Source organism: Canis lupus, chromosome 12, assembly GCF_011100685.1.
Source record: "Canis lupus familiaris isolate Mischka breed German Shepherd chromosome 12, alternate assembly UU_Cfam_GSD_1.0, whole genome shotgun sequence".
Lineage (NCBI taxonomy): Eukaryota > Metazoa > Chordata > Mammalia > Carnivora > Canidae > Canis > Canis lupus.
In genome coordinates, this window is record NC_049233.1 from 44,527,785 (window position 1) to 44,543,309 (window position 15,525).

Below are 15,525 nucleotides of genomic sequence, written 5' to 3' on the forward strand. Positions count from 1 at the left end.
AAATAGGCTCTCCTTGATTCCACTTTTTATGTGGCTCTGAAATTGAAGCAGAATTAGTTGCTACTTGTATCTTGGGTAACCAAGAACAGTGGCTACTGCCCTGTGATGAGCATTTACTCTGTGACAGACCCCCTTGTAAGCTCTTCACATAAGAGATCTCATCCTAGTTGCAGCAATCCTGGAGGCAGTATTTATCTCTACTTTGCAAGTGAGAAAACTGAGACACAAACAAGTTGGTGGCAGATCAGAAATTTGAACCTAGGTTTCTAACTCAAAACCCTATTCTCACGGCCTGTTACACTAACTCTCCTTGATAGCTTGGATCCCACCAAATGACCTCATTTCAGTAACTGATTAAAAAAAATATTTTTTCACAAATGAACAAGAATGAATTTTTTTCTTGATTTTGCCAGAGCACAGATATCCATGAGTTTAGAACGGTCTTCAGGATTGAGCTTCTATGGGTTTTCCCATCTATCTAGATAGGTGTGAATTTTAAATTATTTTCACCTGGTGCCCTTTCTCTTCCACTGAACATTCCCCATCTCTCATATTCATTTTATTATGCTTGACTTTTTTTTTTATGATAGTCACACACACACACACAGAGAGAGAGAGAGAGAAGCAGAGACATAGGCAGAGGGAGAAGCAGGCTCCATGCACTGGGAGCCCGACGTGGGATTCGATTCCGGGTCTCCAGGATCGCGCCCTGGGCCAAAGGCAGGCGCCAAACCGCTGCGCCACCCAGCGATCCCTATGCTTGACTTTATTGCACTGTACCACATTTAAAAAGTTCTTACGATATTTCGGATTTTTTCATCATTATTATTATATTTGTTATGGTGATCTGTGACCAGTGATTTTGATGCCGCTCTTTTAATTGCTTTGGGAAACCACCAACCACACCATGTAAGACAGTAAGCATAACTAGTAACTGTTGTATGAGTTCTGTCTGCTCCAATAACCACCTCTCTCCCTCTCCTTGGGCCTCCCTATTTCTGGAAACACAACAATATTGAAATTAGGCCAATTCTAAGTGTTCAAATAAAAGAAGAGTTGCACATCTTTCACTTTTAACCAAAAGCTAGAAGTAATTAAGCTTAGTGAGGGGGAAGGTATGTTGGAAGTCAAATTAGACCAGAAGCTAGGCCTCTTGTATAGTTAGCCAAGTTTTGAAGGCCAAGGGAAATATTCTTGAAGCAAATTCTAAGTGCTACTTCAGTGAACACACCAATGGTAAGTGGAACAGCCATATTGCTGATAAGGAGAAAGTTTTTTTTTTTTTAAACTTTTTATTTATTTATGATAGTCATCACAGAGAGAGAGAGAAGCAGAGACATAGCCAGAGGGAGAAGCAGGCTCCATGCACCGGGAGCCAGATGTGGGATTCGATCCCAGGTCTCCAGGATCACGCCCCCGGCCAAAGGCAGGCGCTAAACCGCTGCGCCACCCAGGGATCCCAGGAGAAAGTTTTAATGATCTGGATAGATGATCAAACCAGCCACAACATTCCCTTCAGGCAAAGCCTAATCCAGAGCAGAAGGCTGAGATAAGTGATGAAGCTGCAGAAGGAAAGTCTGCAGTTAGCAGAGGTTAGCTCATGAGGTTTAAGGAAAAAAGCTGTCTCCATAACATCAAAGTGCAAGGGGAAGGAGCAGGTGCTGATGGAGAAGCTGCAGCAAGTCATCCCAAAGATCCAGCTAAGATAATGCAGGTGGTTACACTAAACAACAGATTTTCAGTGTAGACCAAACAGTCTTCTGTTGGAAGAAGATGCCACCTAAGACTTTAATAGCTAGAGAAGAGGAGACAATGCCTGCCTTCAATGCTACAAAGGACGGTCTTATTCTCTTGTTAGGGGTCAATGTAGCTGGTGACTTTAAGTTGAAGCCAATGCTCATATAGCATTCTGAAAATTCTAGAGTTCTTAAGAATTACCTTAAATCTGCCCTGCCTGTGCTGTATAAATGGAACAACAAAGCCTAGATGACAGCACATCTCTATGACATGGTTTATAGAATATTTTAAGTTCACTGTTGAGACTTACTGCTCAAAATAAAGATTCCTTTCCAAATATTACTGCTCATCAACAACCTGGTCATCTAAGAACTCTGATGGTGATGTACAAAAGTAAGATTCATGTTGTTTTTATGCCTGCCAATATGAAATCCATTCTGTGGCCCATGAATCAAGAGTAATTTTGACTTTCAAGTCTCTTATTTAAGAAATACATTTCATGAGGCTTTAGCTATCATACATAGTGATTCCTCTGGGGGATCTAAGCAAAGATAAGTAAAAACCTGGAAAGGATTCACCATTCTAGATGCCATTGAGAACATCACAATTCATTAGAAGGGGTCAAATTATCAGGATTAACAGGAATTTGGAAAAAGTCGATTCCAGCTCTCAGAGGTGACTTGGAGGGGTTCAAGACTTCAGAGGAGGAAGTAACTCAGATGTGGTGGAAACAACAAGACAAATAGAATCAGAAGTGGAGTCTGAAGATGTGAGTGAATTGCTGCCATCTCATGATCAAACTTGAGAAGATTAGCAGTTATTTCTTATGGCTGAGCAGAGAGTGGTTTCTTGAGAAGGAATGTCCTAGTGAAGATATTGTGAAGACTGTTGAGGTGACAACAAAGGATCTAGATTTTTTAAAAATATTTTATTTATTTATTCATGACACAGAGAGAAAGGCAGAGACAGAGGCAGAGGGAGAAGCAGCCTCCATGCAGGGAGCCTGATGTGAGACTCGATCCCGGGACTCCAGGATCACTCCCTGAGCCGAAGCCAGGTGCTAAACTGCTAAGCCACCCAGGGATCCCCAAAGGATCTAGAATATTATATAAACTTATCTGATAAAGCAGCGGCAGGGTTTGAGAGGATCAACTCCAATTTTGAAAGAAGTTCTACTGTGGGAAAAATGCTATCCAACCACATTGCATGCTGCAGAGCATTCATTCATAAAAGGAAGTCACTCAATACACCAAACATCATGTTGTCTTATTTAAAGTTGCCACAGCCATCCCTACCTTCAGCAGTGACCTCCCTGATCAGTCAGCAGCCATCACCATTGAGGCAAAAAGTTACAATTTGCTGAAAGCTCAGATGATGGCTAGCCATTTTCAGGAATAAGGCAATTTGTAATTAATGTATGAATATTATTATTTAGACATAATGCTACAGCACACTTAATAGACTATAATATAGTGTAAACATAATTTTTATGTGCTTTGGGAAACCAAAAAAAAAATTCATTTCACTCACTTTATTGCAATATTTGCTTTATTGCAGTGGTCTGGAACTGCACCCGCCATATTTCTGAGGTGTGCCTGCATGTATGTTTATTTACAAATCTATATGTTATATTTTTTATTTATGTGCATACTTTTCTACTTTAGGTTTAATATGGCTTTGTCCTCAATTAATGAGAACTTGAAAAGGAAGCATGGTGCTATCTTTTCATTAACTTGTTCCTCTAAACAGAGGCCTTCCAGAAACCTGCCATAGAAAGATGTGTTTATTTTTCTTAACTTCCATGGGCAGAGAATGCCTGTGATGGCAAAAGATGACCCCAATTCTGGGTAAATACAATCTGGTGATTATAATGAAAAATTTAGCTAAAATACTAGAAAACTAAAGGCTAGAATGTAATTAAACTGAACATATACTGGAATGCACTAAAAATCATGCATCTCTCAAAATAATCAATGCTTTAAAATGAAGATTAAGTCAGACTCTTGTTTCTCTAAGGCATCAGTCCTACACATGTCTTAGCAAGCATTTCTATAATCCATACACAGGTCCTTATCTTACCCTTTTGTTTTCTTGGAAGTCATGTGAAATGCCATAACTTTCCATTTCTGAGGTAGTATAATTTCACAAGAAGAGCATACTTTAAAAACATGACATAAGAATAGCATTTGAGGGGTGCCTGGCTGGCTCGGTGGGAGGAGCACATGACTCTTGATCTCGGGGTTGTGAGTTCAAGCCCCATGTTGGGTGTAGAGATTACTGAAATAAACTTTTAAAAAAAGAATAGCCTTCAGTACTTATGAGTTGTGGGTATCCATTAACAAACACTGATAGAGCCCATGCTGTGTGTCAGGTGTGGAGTTTTAAAAGATGAACAAAATATAATGTTAGTCTTTGAGAACCTCACAGCTTAGAAAGTATTCTAGGCTTGTAATGAGCACTGCCTCTGATGTTTAATCTCTTTGCTACATTAAAAATGCAGTAATTTTTAGGGAATTGAGGATGTGTTGGCCAGTCTCGAAGTCTGAGGTGGGAATACAGGAACACGAGCTCCTCTCCACATGCAGTGACGGCAGCGCTGGGAGCACTGGGGCAGGAGCTCATAGGGCTGGTTTCCATTCTTCTTCCATATCTCTGTGTGGGCTCCTAGCCAAGTCACCGGTCCTTTCTCAGCCTTAGCTTCCTTGTGCATAGTGGGGAGAATCCTTGCTCTGCTCACTTCATCCAATCATCATGAAGTGAAATAAGAAAAAGACTGCAGAAACTTCTCTTTAAAGATTTTGTTTCTTTACTGGAGAGAGAGCACAAGCAAGGGAGAGAGGCAGGAGAAGCAGGCTCCCCACTGAGAAGGGAGCCCTACAAGGACCCTGGAATCATGGCCTCAGCCAAAGGCAGATCCTTAACCATCTGAGTCACTGGGGTGCCCCTACATACAGAAACATTTTGAAAGTATTTTAATGCATGAAATTTTTGTCTGTTTTGCTCACCTTTATAACTCCAGCATTTAAACCAATGCCTGAATCATAATATGTGCACAATGCATATTTATGGAATAAATGCAAGCCATTATAAAAAGCACTTTCATTTTCACTTTAAACAATTCGAAATTATGGTAATTGGATTCTTTTTCTATTTCACAAAAGGAAAGAACTCATTTTGCATGACATCTATCTATCTATCTATCTATCTATCTATCTATCTATCATCTATCTATCATCTATCATCTATCTATTTTCATTTTGTATAACTTCTAACAGTTACCACCCCTCAGGGCTGGAAAGGATCTCACAGAGCATCCAGTCCAGATTTGCAGGGTTACTTGAGTTCCCTGACTCAGCCCTTGCCAGGGGCTTGTCCAGCTTGCTGCAGATCACAGCCACTGAGGGGGCTGTCTCGGGGCCATTTGGCAGAAGTTCCCATCACTCAGCTGAAGCCTGCCTCCCCCTAAGGCCTCAAACCAATTCTCCCCCAATTCCTTCACCTTCAAATATTTGGCTGTCATCTCTCCCTGCCCTCAGATTTCTCACATCCAGGTTAAATTGAGTGGTTTCTCATTTATGAACTTATATGCTTCATAACTAGATTTCATGTTAATAGGATAATTAGAGATTTACAGTTTGTAAATAAAAACAAAACAAAAACTTTTACTAGTATACATCTGCTATTATTTATAGTGGGCTCTTGCAAAGGTGGTTGTTGTTAACTCCACTTGTGGGCATGCATCTGAAAAATCTTTGGAAATGTAAAATGAATAGTAAGGTACAGAGAGCATAACTGCTGTGTCTTTTGTTATATCTGCCATTATATAAGATAAATACAAATATTGCAGCAAAACTTATAATAGAAAAAACCTGGAATCTAAATGTCTATCAATAATGAGACAGTTGGAGTAATTATGGTACCTACTTAATGAACTATTACAGCCATTAAGGTTGATGCTTACAAAAATTATACAATAAAATAGAAAATGCTTACAATATAACAGGATTAAGTGAAATTGATATGTATTATCATATACATATATCATATCATATATACATATCATATATGTATATGATAATACACATATATATTCACATAAATTTACAGGTACTATATGATTATAATGTAAACCACCATGTTTTACAGCAGTCTAAAAGGAAATGCAAAAATGCTGTAATTGGTAGCTTTATGGTGGTGAAGTTACAGATGTTTTTTTTTCTTCTTTTTGGCTTTCCATAAAGTGCTGATGCTACTTTAAAAATAATAATTTAAATGTTTTTGCATTTAACATTTCTTTGATATTTTATACACAAGTACACATACTTAGATACATGCATGTACACATGTGCAAGCATGTGCGCACACATACATCTTCCCTTCCTTCTGTTCCTCCTCATTATTATTCATCTTCTGTTATTCATCACATCACTGAGTCAGTTTCTACAAATAGAGACATGCCCTTTGGGGGCATCAGAAACATTAAGAATGGGTATTAGTGATGATTTGAGGAGAGGTAGAAGAACGCTGAATGATTTCAGCACATAGGGGAATATTTCTATCTTTGTTAAGCCGTAGTTTCCTCCACTGTAAAATGGGGATTGTGATAATAGCAGTAGCTATTTCATAGGGTTGTTGTGAGGCTTGAATACGATGTTTGCAAAGTGCTTGGAAAGGCACAGTGCTGAGTGTTATTGGCTTCTCCTCTAAGATAACTGTAAAATTGCAATGGATGGAAGTTGTGTGTGTGTGTTTATATAATGTGTGAGCTGTCAAGCAAGGCCTGAGGGGAAGGTGGCCAGGGTGACAAGACTGTGGCTGAGAGGTAGAGGCAGTCTCCCCTGGGGCTAGTCCCCCAGAGGCCTGACTTCCTGATGCTCCTGGAAGATGAGGGAGAAGCAAGGAGGGTATGCATAGGTTCTGGGCCAGCAGTGCTAAAGAGCCTGCAGAAATTCAGCAAATGCAGGTGACGGTGGGCTGCCATTGAAGCAGGTGGCACTTTAGGGTTTGCATCTGGGTCAATTTGTGTTTTGTGAGGGCAGGGTTTACTGGCTTGGTCATAGACTAAAACCAGAAAATGAAATCTTTCATGTAAAGATGATGAGTGCAGTAGACCCCCGAGGCAAAGGGATCAGGAAGAGAAAAATGGGGAGAAAGGTAGACTCTGTGGGAGGAAATCTTTCATGTAAAGATGATGAGTGTAGTAGACCCCCGAGGCAAAGGGATCAGGAAGAGAAAAATGGGGAGAAAGGTAGACTCTGTGGGAGGGTGAAGCCGTGCAGAGTTGCAAGATCTCATCTTGTCCTCATCTACCTACCTGCATGTAGGTAGGCATGCAGACCCAGAGATGTATGAATACTTGGGACACACACGTGGGCATAATCTCCAATATCAGAGCTGGAGTCAACATGTTTTTCCATTTTGGAATCATTCTTGCATGCCTTATACTGGCTGGGATATACTTTAAGGAATGATAGGAAGCAAGGAGCCAAAACAAACTATCTCTTCTTTCCCTTTGCTTTCGGTGAGTCAATGAGCCCAGAGCCAATAAACTGCAGCTTTGTCATTATTGTGTGATAGTAAACAAATAAGAAGACAGCAGAAATTCACTCTAAATGCACAATTTGATTTTGAGAAAAACAAATATGAGTGTTAGAGCCTAGGGCTACGAGTTACCACTGAGAGACTGTAGTGTCTCCCTGGTGCACTCTGTCTCTCTCTCTCTGGTGGTGTAAAATGCATTCAGGTTGACATTTCAGAGTGGCTCAAAGCTCCGTCTTCCTGATTGAATGTCAAACATGAACTAAAATACATTAGATGTTTTGTCTGCTTGGTCCCACGCTCTGTGGGTGGAAGTCTGTGCTGCTCTGCCAGAGGAACAATAGGATTAGCTGCCAGAGGGAAGCTCCAAACAAATGTGTGAGCCCTGGAAGAGAAGGAATGGGATAGATACCATGAGGAGGGGTCCTGTCTGTGCACATGCATGTGTATGACATTCACTGGTATGTGTTTGCTCCATAGAATAAAAGGAAGCAGTTGGCAAGGGAGAGCAGTTTACATAGCACTCAGGAATAATTGCACTAATTTAAAGAGAACAATAGTATAAAGCCAAGATAAGGCACTAACATACAATATATGCACAGTACGGAAAAGGTGACAATTCTCAAATCATCTAGGATATTAGGTGGAGAGCTACCACTATTAATGACTTGGAAGAGATTCATGATTAAAAACGCTACCAACTGCAGCCTGCATACCTCACATCTTAGAAGTATCAGCATTTATTTTTTTATTTTTTTTTGAGATTTTATTTATTTATTCATGAGAGACATGGAGAGAGAGAGAGAGGCAGAGACACAGGCAGAGGGAGAAGCAGCCTCCATGCAGGGAGCCCGACGTGGGACTCGATCCCGAGACTCCAGGATCATGCCCTGGGCTGAAGACAGGTGCTCAACCGCTGAGCCACCCAGGGATCCCCAAGTCTCAGCATTCTAAACACCATTCTATTTATTTTCTGAAACTTAATTGAGCAACTATATCACTGAAGTGAGTTGTGCTTCCTGCCCCTTGGATAACTGCATCGTGGAGTGCCCGTGTCTGTGTGTGTGTGTATGTGTGTGATTTTACCTTTGATGTGAGTTGATGATGGATTATCCTGTTCTTTGAAGAAAACAATCAAGTTAGAGAGGTAACTGTGTTATATATTTTAACATCTGAAAACAATTGTATTTTTCTTTCTCATTTTCTTCATTTGGTTCTGGCCATATTTATTATTGGACTCTCTGAAACACTGCCAAATTTTCCTCACCCAGACAGATTAGCCATTAGGGATGTGTCCTTCTCTGAGACAGGTCTGGATTTTTACTGCTTCCTGCTGGGCGGATTGGCCCGGGTCCTAGTTAACTGAAAATAAGTGGAGCTGTCTCAGGTCCTGGGGCGACACTGAGGCCCTGCCTTCCAGATGCTGAAAACTGCCGGCCAGCCCACTGCCAGCAGGCCAGACCAGAAGCCACCTTCCTCTCGTTCTTCTCTGCTTCGTTTTCTCTATTTCCTCTCCTTTTCTGCAGTGGATTTTCCTAATGCCTCCAGGTTTTCTATCTGTTCATTCTGCTTCCAAGTCTTTATTACTCAGACACTTGGGATCATCCTTGCTGTGTTTCATCATTGTTTATCCTTTTCCATGAGAAATTTCTTAACTAGATAGTGCCATCCCGAATAGCTGGAAGGGAGTAGCTCTTTCGTTTGTTTTTGTATCTACCTTCCCCTTCCTAGAAGTTCCCCATGCCCTGTAGGATCCAAGACAAGGCAAGGTAGTTACCGCTGAATGAATAAAGGAATTTCCCAAAGGATGATTCAGATAAAATTTTTCTTTGTCTCTAGTATTTATGTTGATTTATTTTCTTACTCCATTCCCCAGTATCTTATTTCATCAATTCTTTCCTCTCTCAAATCTTCAGCTTCTCTCCTCCTTCTGGGTCCTTCCTCTTAATCTATAAATATGTTTAAGACTTTTTCATCTAAAACAAATTAATAAATGATGGTAAAACAAAACAAATACAACTTGCCACTTGACTCTGCATCCCATTTATTTATTCAGCATATGTTACTATGCCTACTGTGTGCCAGGAGCTTCAGTGAGTGCCTGATGGAGACAAAACAGTTGCTGCTCTCATGGAGCAGGAGGGGAAACCCCAATAATAAATAGACAAATAAGAAAAGCTCTAGTTACAGCTTTGCTATGCAAGGCTAGGCAATTTGGTGCCTCTGCCAGAAGACCTTCCATCGACCTGCAGGCTGAGGCAGGGGACAGAATATGGGGCTGGGGTTTAGTCCTGGATCCCTGGACCTTCCTATGCCTGCACAGAGGTCCTCAACAGTCTCACCTCCAGCTGCTCCTCAGCCTCCTTAAGGGAGTAGCCCCTTACTGCCGTCCTGACTCCCTAACCAACAGAAATCTGACCTCAGTTTCCAGCACATGACCTCTATGCAAAGACAAATGGGCTCTAGTTCTTAATCATATAACCTTGGGCCTTTGACACTATTGCCCATTTCTCCATCAGGTTCCACCTTCTCTCATTCATCTCCTATTTCTCTAGTTTCTCTCTCTCTCTGTCTTCCTTCCAGGTTTATATTCCAAGCTTCTGATACCTACCCTTTCTCTTCTCTTTGTCATTTCACTGTGTGTTCCTGGGGAGCAATTGCTTCCATTCCCAAAGCTTTAGTCACACCTCTTCGCTCCCAGATCCCAAGTTGTCTGAAGATTGTCACTCCCCTGTTCCCAAGACCTGCCTGTGACCAGTAGAGTGGCACTAGATTCCATGTTTAGGAAGGACCTCATTTGAGATTTAATGTTTTGTGGCCACCATATTAAATTTCTTAAAACTTTCATCTTTGAATTTGAACTTACGTTTTGTAAATCTATTAGTTTTCTAGGGCTATCACAATAAAATATCAGGCTAAATGGCTTAAACAACAGAAATGTATTGTTTCATTTTTTTAGAAACTGGAAGTCCAACATCAAGGTACCAACAAGATTAATTTCCTCTAAGGACTCTCTTCTTGGCTGGCACATGGCCTCCCTTGGTGCCTCTCCCCATGGTCATCCCTCTGTGTACACAAGTCTCTGTATGCCTTTACTCTTCTTATAAAGACATAAATCAGATAGGATTAGGGCCCATTCATATGGCCTCATTTAAACTTAATCACTTCTTCAAAGGCCCTGTCTCCAAATACCATCATATTGTGAGGTATTGGGGGTTAAGACTTCAGCATAAGAAGTTGGGGTGGGGTCATAAGTCTGGTAGGGCAATGGAGCAGGCACTGAGCGTTTAGAATCTTGGTTCACTGTCGTCCTGCTTTCCACTGCCTCCCTGGTAAACGTTCTCAGCTGTCAGCTCCCTACTTTCTGGTATGTTGACTGCCCAACTACTCCCTCCTTCTGTCCTGGGAGGGTCAGGGGTCAGCTATCCTTACCCAGGGCTGGCAATGCACTGCATATTTGGAGATGATTTGGCAGGAGTGAGCCTTGTGCCTCCCCCCATTCCTGCTGTTGCCATCCCTTGTGGGTTTGCCTGTGTTCTGTGGATTGGGCAGCAGATCGTGGCAAGGGAAACTGACTGCCCCACCTCCTGGCCCTGGGGCAGTCAACCCCTTGGAGAATTTCACTAGAGCTCTCAGACCTCTTCCCTGGAACGCACACATACAGACATCCAGAAATTTGTACATTTTCAGAGGGTAATGGGCTCCATGCAGCCAATCCACGGACCCCTTGTGTTTGACCGTGCCTACCTTTCCAGCTTCATCTCAGTACTGCTCTTACCATGCTGCAGCCCCCCTGTATCATTGCAGTCATTCCCCGGATGTGCCTTATTCCTCCTTGCTTCCATATTTTTGCATATGCTCTTGTCTTGCCTACTGTATGCTTTTCTCCATTATCATTGTAACACAGTATTATATATCCTTCAAAATTAAAATTATATTCTATCTTCTCAGTGAATCCTTATTGTCATTATCTAATCTAAAATAAAGGGCCCCTTTAGGGCCTCTCCTCATCCCTTTGATAAGATTTATAATGCTGAAGTCTGAGCATTTCTAGCTTGTCTGTCCCTTCTACTAGATCGCAAGCAGTTTTGAGGGCGACAACTCTGTTTTTCCGTCCGGTTTTATGGAGATGTAAATGACAGACATCACTGTATAGGTTAAAGGTGTGTACCATGATGGTTGGACTTATGTATATTGTGAAGTGATTGCTGCCACACATTTAGTTAGCATCCATTATCTCATACAGATCCAGTAAAAAGAAAAGACAAAAACAGGACAAAAGTTTCCTCATGATGAGAAATCTTAGCACCTATCTCTTAGCAACTTTCACACATATCCTGCAGCAGAACTAGCCACAGTCATTGGGTCCTACATTATCTCCTCACGCCTGCCTACTTATCTTATAACTGGAAGTTTGTTCCTTTGGATCACCTCCCTTCAGTACCCCAAGGACTGTGTTTGAATCATTGCTATTTTGTCAATGCCTGCTGCAGAGTAGAGACAGTAAATCTAAATATTGATTGAAAGCCCAACGAATGTATGCATCAATGGATGATGGAATAAGGAGCAGCATGAGCTTGTAGTGAAGAGCATGCACCTTGGAGTCTTGGCTCAAGCAATGATTAGTATTGTGACCTTGGAGAAATTACCCTTAAACCTCAGTTTTCTTTCCTTCTTTCTCTTTCTTTCTTTTCTTTCTTTCTTTCTTTCTTTCTTTCTTTCTTTCTTTCTTTCTTTCTTTCTTTCTTTCTTCTTTCTTTCTTCTTTCCTTTCTTTCTTTCTTTCTTTCTTTCTTCTTTCTTTCTTCTTCCTTCTTTTCTTTCTTTTCCTTCCTTCCTTCCTTCCTTCCTTCCTTCCTTCCTTCCTTCCTTCCTTCCTTCTTTCTTTTTTTAAGATTTTATTTATGAGAGAGAGAGAGAGAGAGAGAGAGGGGCAGAGACACAGGCAGAGGGAGAAGCAGGCTCCATGCAGGGAGCCCGATATGGGACTTGATCCCAGGACTCCAGGATCACACCCTGGGCCGAAGGCAGGCACTAAACCGCTGAGCCACCCAGGGATCCCCAAACCTCAGTTTTTGAACGTCAGAATGGGGTAAATAGAATGTAGCTCAAAGTAAAACTGTTGTCAATGTATATTGGCAATCAAAGCTATAGGTACATATAACTCAGTCTTGCACTAAATTACTGGGGGCTTAAAAACTATTTTGGAATGAAAAAACAAAATTAAGGAACACCTGGGTAGCTCAGTGGTTAAGTGCCTGCCTTAGGCTCAGGGTGTGATCCCAGAGTCCTGGGATCGAGTCCCACATTGGGCTTCCTGCATGGAGCCTCCTTCTCCCTCAGCCTGTGCCTCTGCCTTTCTCTTTCTCTGTGTCTCTCATGAATAAATAAAATCTTAAAAAAGAAAAGACAAAATTAAGAGACAATGAAATGGTGTTTTCATAAATTAATTTATTAACAACAAAATACTCATTAAAGGTCCACTGGGTACAAGGCAGTATGCTAAGATTTGTGGATAAATTAAACAGGGACTATGGAGGGACAGGAGGAGGCTGTTTTAGAGCTAAACTTCAAATAACAGATGCTGTAAGAGAAGGATCAGAGTTTAGAAGAAGAATTCATTTGTAGCTGGAGCAATGAGGAAGGCTTCCTGAAACCAGTGGCATTTGGGGCAGGGAAGAAGGGAATGGATGCAGCCAGGAGAAGGCATCCTAGGAGAGAAACGGGAGCCCCACTATCCTATTGATGGTGTCACTTGCACAGGAGGCTGCAGTCCCAGCCCCTGAAACTGATGGTTCTTGATCTCTGCCACATAGGACAATGTGCCCTAGTTTTCTGCCTCATGAGCCTTTGGGACTCTGCCCCAAAGAAGCTATCCGATTCTGACAGCTAAGGCAGAGACTGGTTGGTTTGCTGTTGCCTCAGTGCGGGTGGTTCTGCTACCCTGCTCTCTGATGGCTTCACTGCTCCCTGCTGACATGCGTACAGGCTCCAAGGCTGGGGTGATGGATGGTGTCCACATAAACGAGCGTGTGCCGCTGAAAGCAATGCACAGAGTTAGGGGACGACTAATGAATCTCATCACAGATGGTCAGATTATGTCATTGAGAACTGAACTGCCTGAGGATGAGGATTGTACACACAGCAGTAAAGATGGTTTGCAAAATAGTTCATATTATGAGTAATAATGAGACTAGCAGCTGAAAAAAAAATCAATGAAATCAGGAAATATTTTTCTGACGCTGTGAGATGGAGTTAATCACACAGCTACCAGCCTGCCTGTGTGCTGCTAGAGTTGCGTTTCCCCCACTGCACTGTAGTCCTGTTTTTTTTTTTAAATAAATTTATTTTGTATTGGTGTTCAGTTTGTCAACAAACAGAATAACACCGAGTGCTCATCCCGTCAAGTGCCCACCTCAGTGCCCGCCACCCAGTCACCCCCACCCCCAGCCCTCCTCCCCTTCCACCACCCCTAGTTCGTTTCCCAGAGTTGGGAGTCTTTCATGTGTAGTCCTGGTTAAACCACCCTTGTGGGGGCACCAGGCTTCCTGAGCTCCTCCATTTACAAACCTGTGGCCTCAGGCAATTCGTTTAACCTCCCTAAGCTCCAGTTTCCTCATCTGTAAACTGGCAATACTGCCTGATAGGGTGCGCCAGAGTAGTAAAGGAAATGCCTCCCACAATTAAGAACATCTCAGTCCGTGGAGCATAGCAAGGGCTTTCTCCCCCGATGCCAGCAGAACTTGCTTTCCCATCTTCAGTTTTTTTTTTTTTTTTTAAGATTTTATTTATCTACTCATGAGAGACACAAAGAGAAGTAGAGACACAGGCAATTGATCTGTGGCACTATTGTATTGCTACAGATTTCAGGAGAGAGAGCCAAAAGAATGAAGCTAAAACACATGCAAAAAGATTAAAACCAGTTTTGAATGCTTGGGAGCAAAGGAGGACAGGAGTTTACAAACACAACTTAAAATATGTTGAGGATGAAAAACTTACATATATATATTTTAAAGACTTTATTTATTTATTCATGAGAGACACAGAGAGAGACAGGCAGAGGGAGAAGCAGGCCCCATGCAGGGAGCCCAATGTGGGACTCGACCCTGGGTCTCCAGGACCACGCCCTGGGCCGAAGGCGGTGCTAAAGCGCTGAGCCACCCAGGGATCCCCCTCATCTTCAGTTCTTTACTCAAAGCCACCTTCCCTTTGGGGCCACCTCCCCACCAACATCCTTTAAGCCCTTCCTGAGTTACTTTTCCTCTATAGCTCTTACTGCGACTGCAGATGCTACGCATGTCCCGTATTTCTGGCTACTGGGTGCCTCCTCACGGGAATATAAGCTGCAGGAGGTGGTACCCCCGGCGCCCGGTCCGAGGTCTGGCGTGCAACGCGGACTCAGCAAATGTTTCCTGGGAGGGAGGAGCGAGCCACGTCTGCTAAGTCGAAACTACTCTTGGTCCAGTCCTATCCTTTCGAGGCCCTGTAGGGGGGACATTTCCACGGTCCGTTTCCTCCAGCGCCCAGAAGCAGAGGGAAGAAGTGAATTGAGGTAATTTTAGCAGCTCGCGAGGGAGGACCCCTTGGCCTTAGTGAACTTGCACTCGACGCGGAGGCCCCCGCCTAGATCTCTCTCCTGCGTGCCCCCCCCCCCCTCCTTGCTCAGCTCATTAGTCAAAACTGGCCCGAGGGACCCGCCGCGGAGCTGGGGCGGGCAAAGGATCCTCGGGTTCCTCTTCCCTTTCGTCGCGAGCAGGGCGCGGCGCCGCAGGGCAAGCCCGGGGCTCCGGAGGCGGCCCCCGCGCCCCTCGCCGCCCGGGCTGCGGGGCGGGAGCGCGCGTCCCCGCCACACCGCGGCGCCTGGAGCGGCTCGCCGAGGCCGGGGCGGCCGGAGGAGGCGGGGCGGGGCGGGGGCGGGGGCGGGGGCGGGGGCGGCGCTCAGGCCCCTCGGAGCAGCCAGGTAACCGCGGCGGGACGGGGCGCCCGGGGCCACGCAAGCCGAGGCGCCGGGGTCTGGGGGGGCTCGGGGGAAGGCAGTCGGGCCCCATCGGGTTTGGCGGGGGCTTTTAGTCGGGGGGGATGTTTGGGAGGACGGCATCGGCAAGGGGACAGCCGGGTTTTGAGGGTGCCCGGGGGCAGGGGTGAGACCCCGTGCAGAGCAGCCCGCGGACGCCAGCGTCCCGCCCGAGGCGACCGGAGGGGCTGGGCGCGCTGGAGCGGGGGGCGGCGCGGGGGCTTGGGCGGGTTCCCT

At 43.8% G+C, this 15,525-nt stretch overlaps 1 protein-coding gene across 2 annotated transcripts in view; it reads left to right on the plus strand.

The window, feature by feature from the left end:
* Positions 1 to 14,467: 14,467 nt before the first annotated feature.
* MRAP2 (melanocortin 2 receptor accessory protein 2) overlaps positions 14,468 to 15,525 on the plus strand; it is a 49,250-nt gene continuing 48,192 nt past the window's right edge. The window contains exon 1 of one of the 2 annotated variants that reach the window (XM_038553354.1): positions 14,468 to 14,826. The gene's annotated coding sequence lies outside the window, so the exon portion shown is untranslated. Of the gene's footprint in view, positions 14,827 to 15,192; positions 15,235 to 15,525 lie in introns of those variants that run through there. The other variant, XM_038553352.1, reaches the window with a different exon arrangement.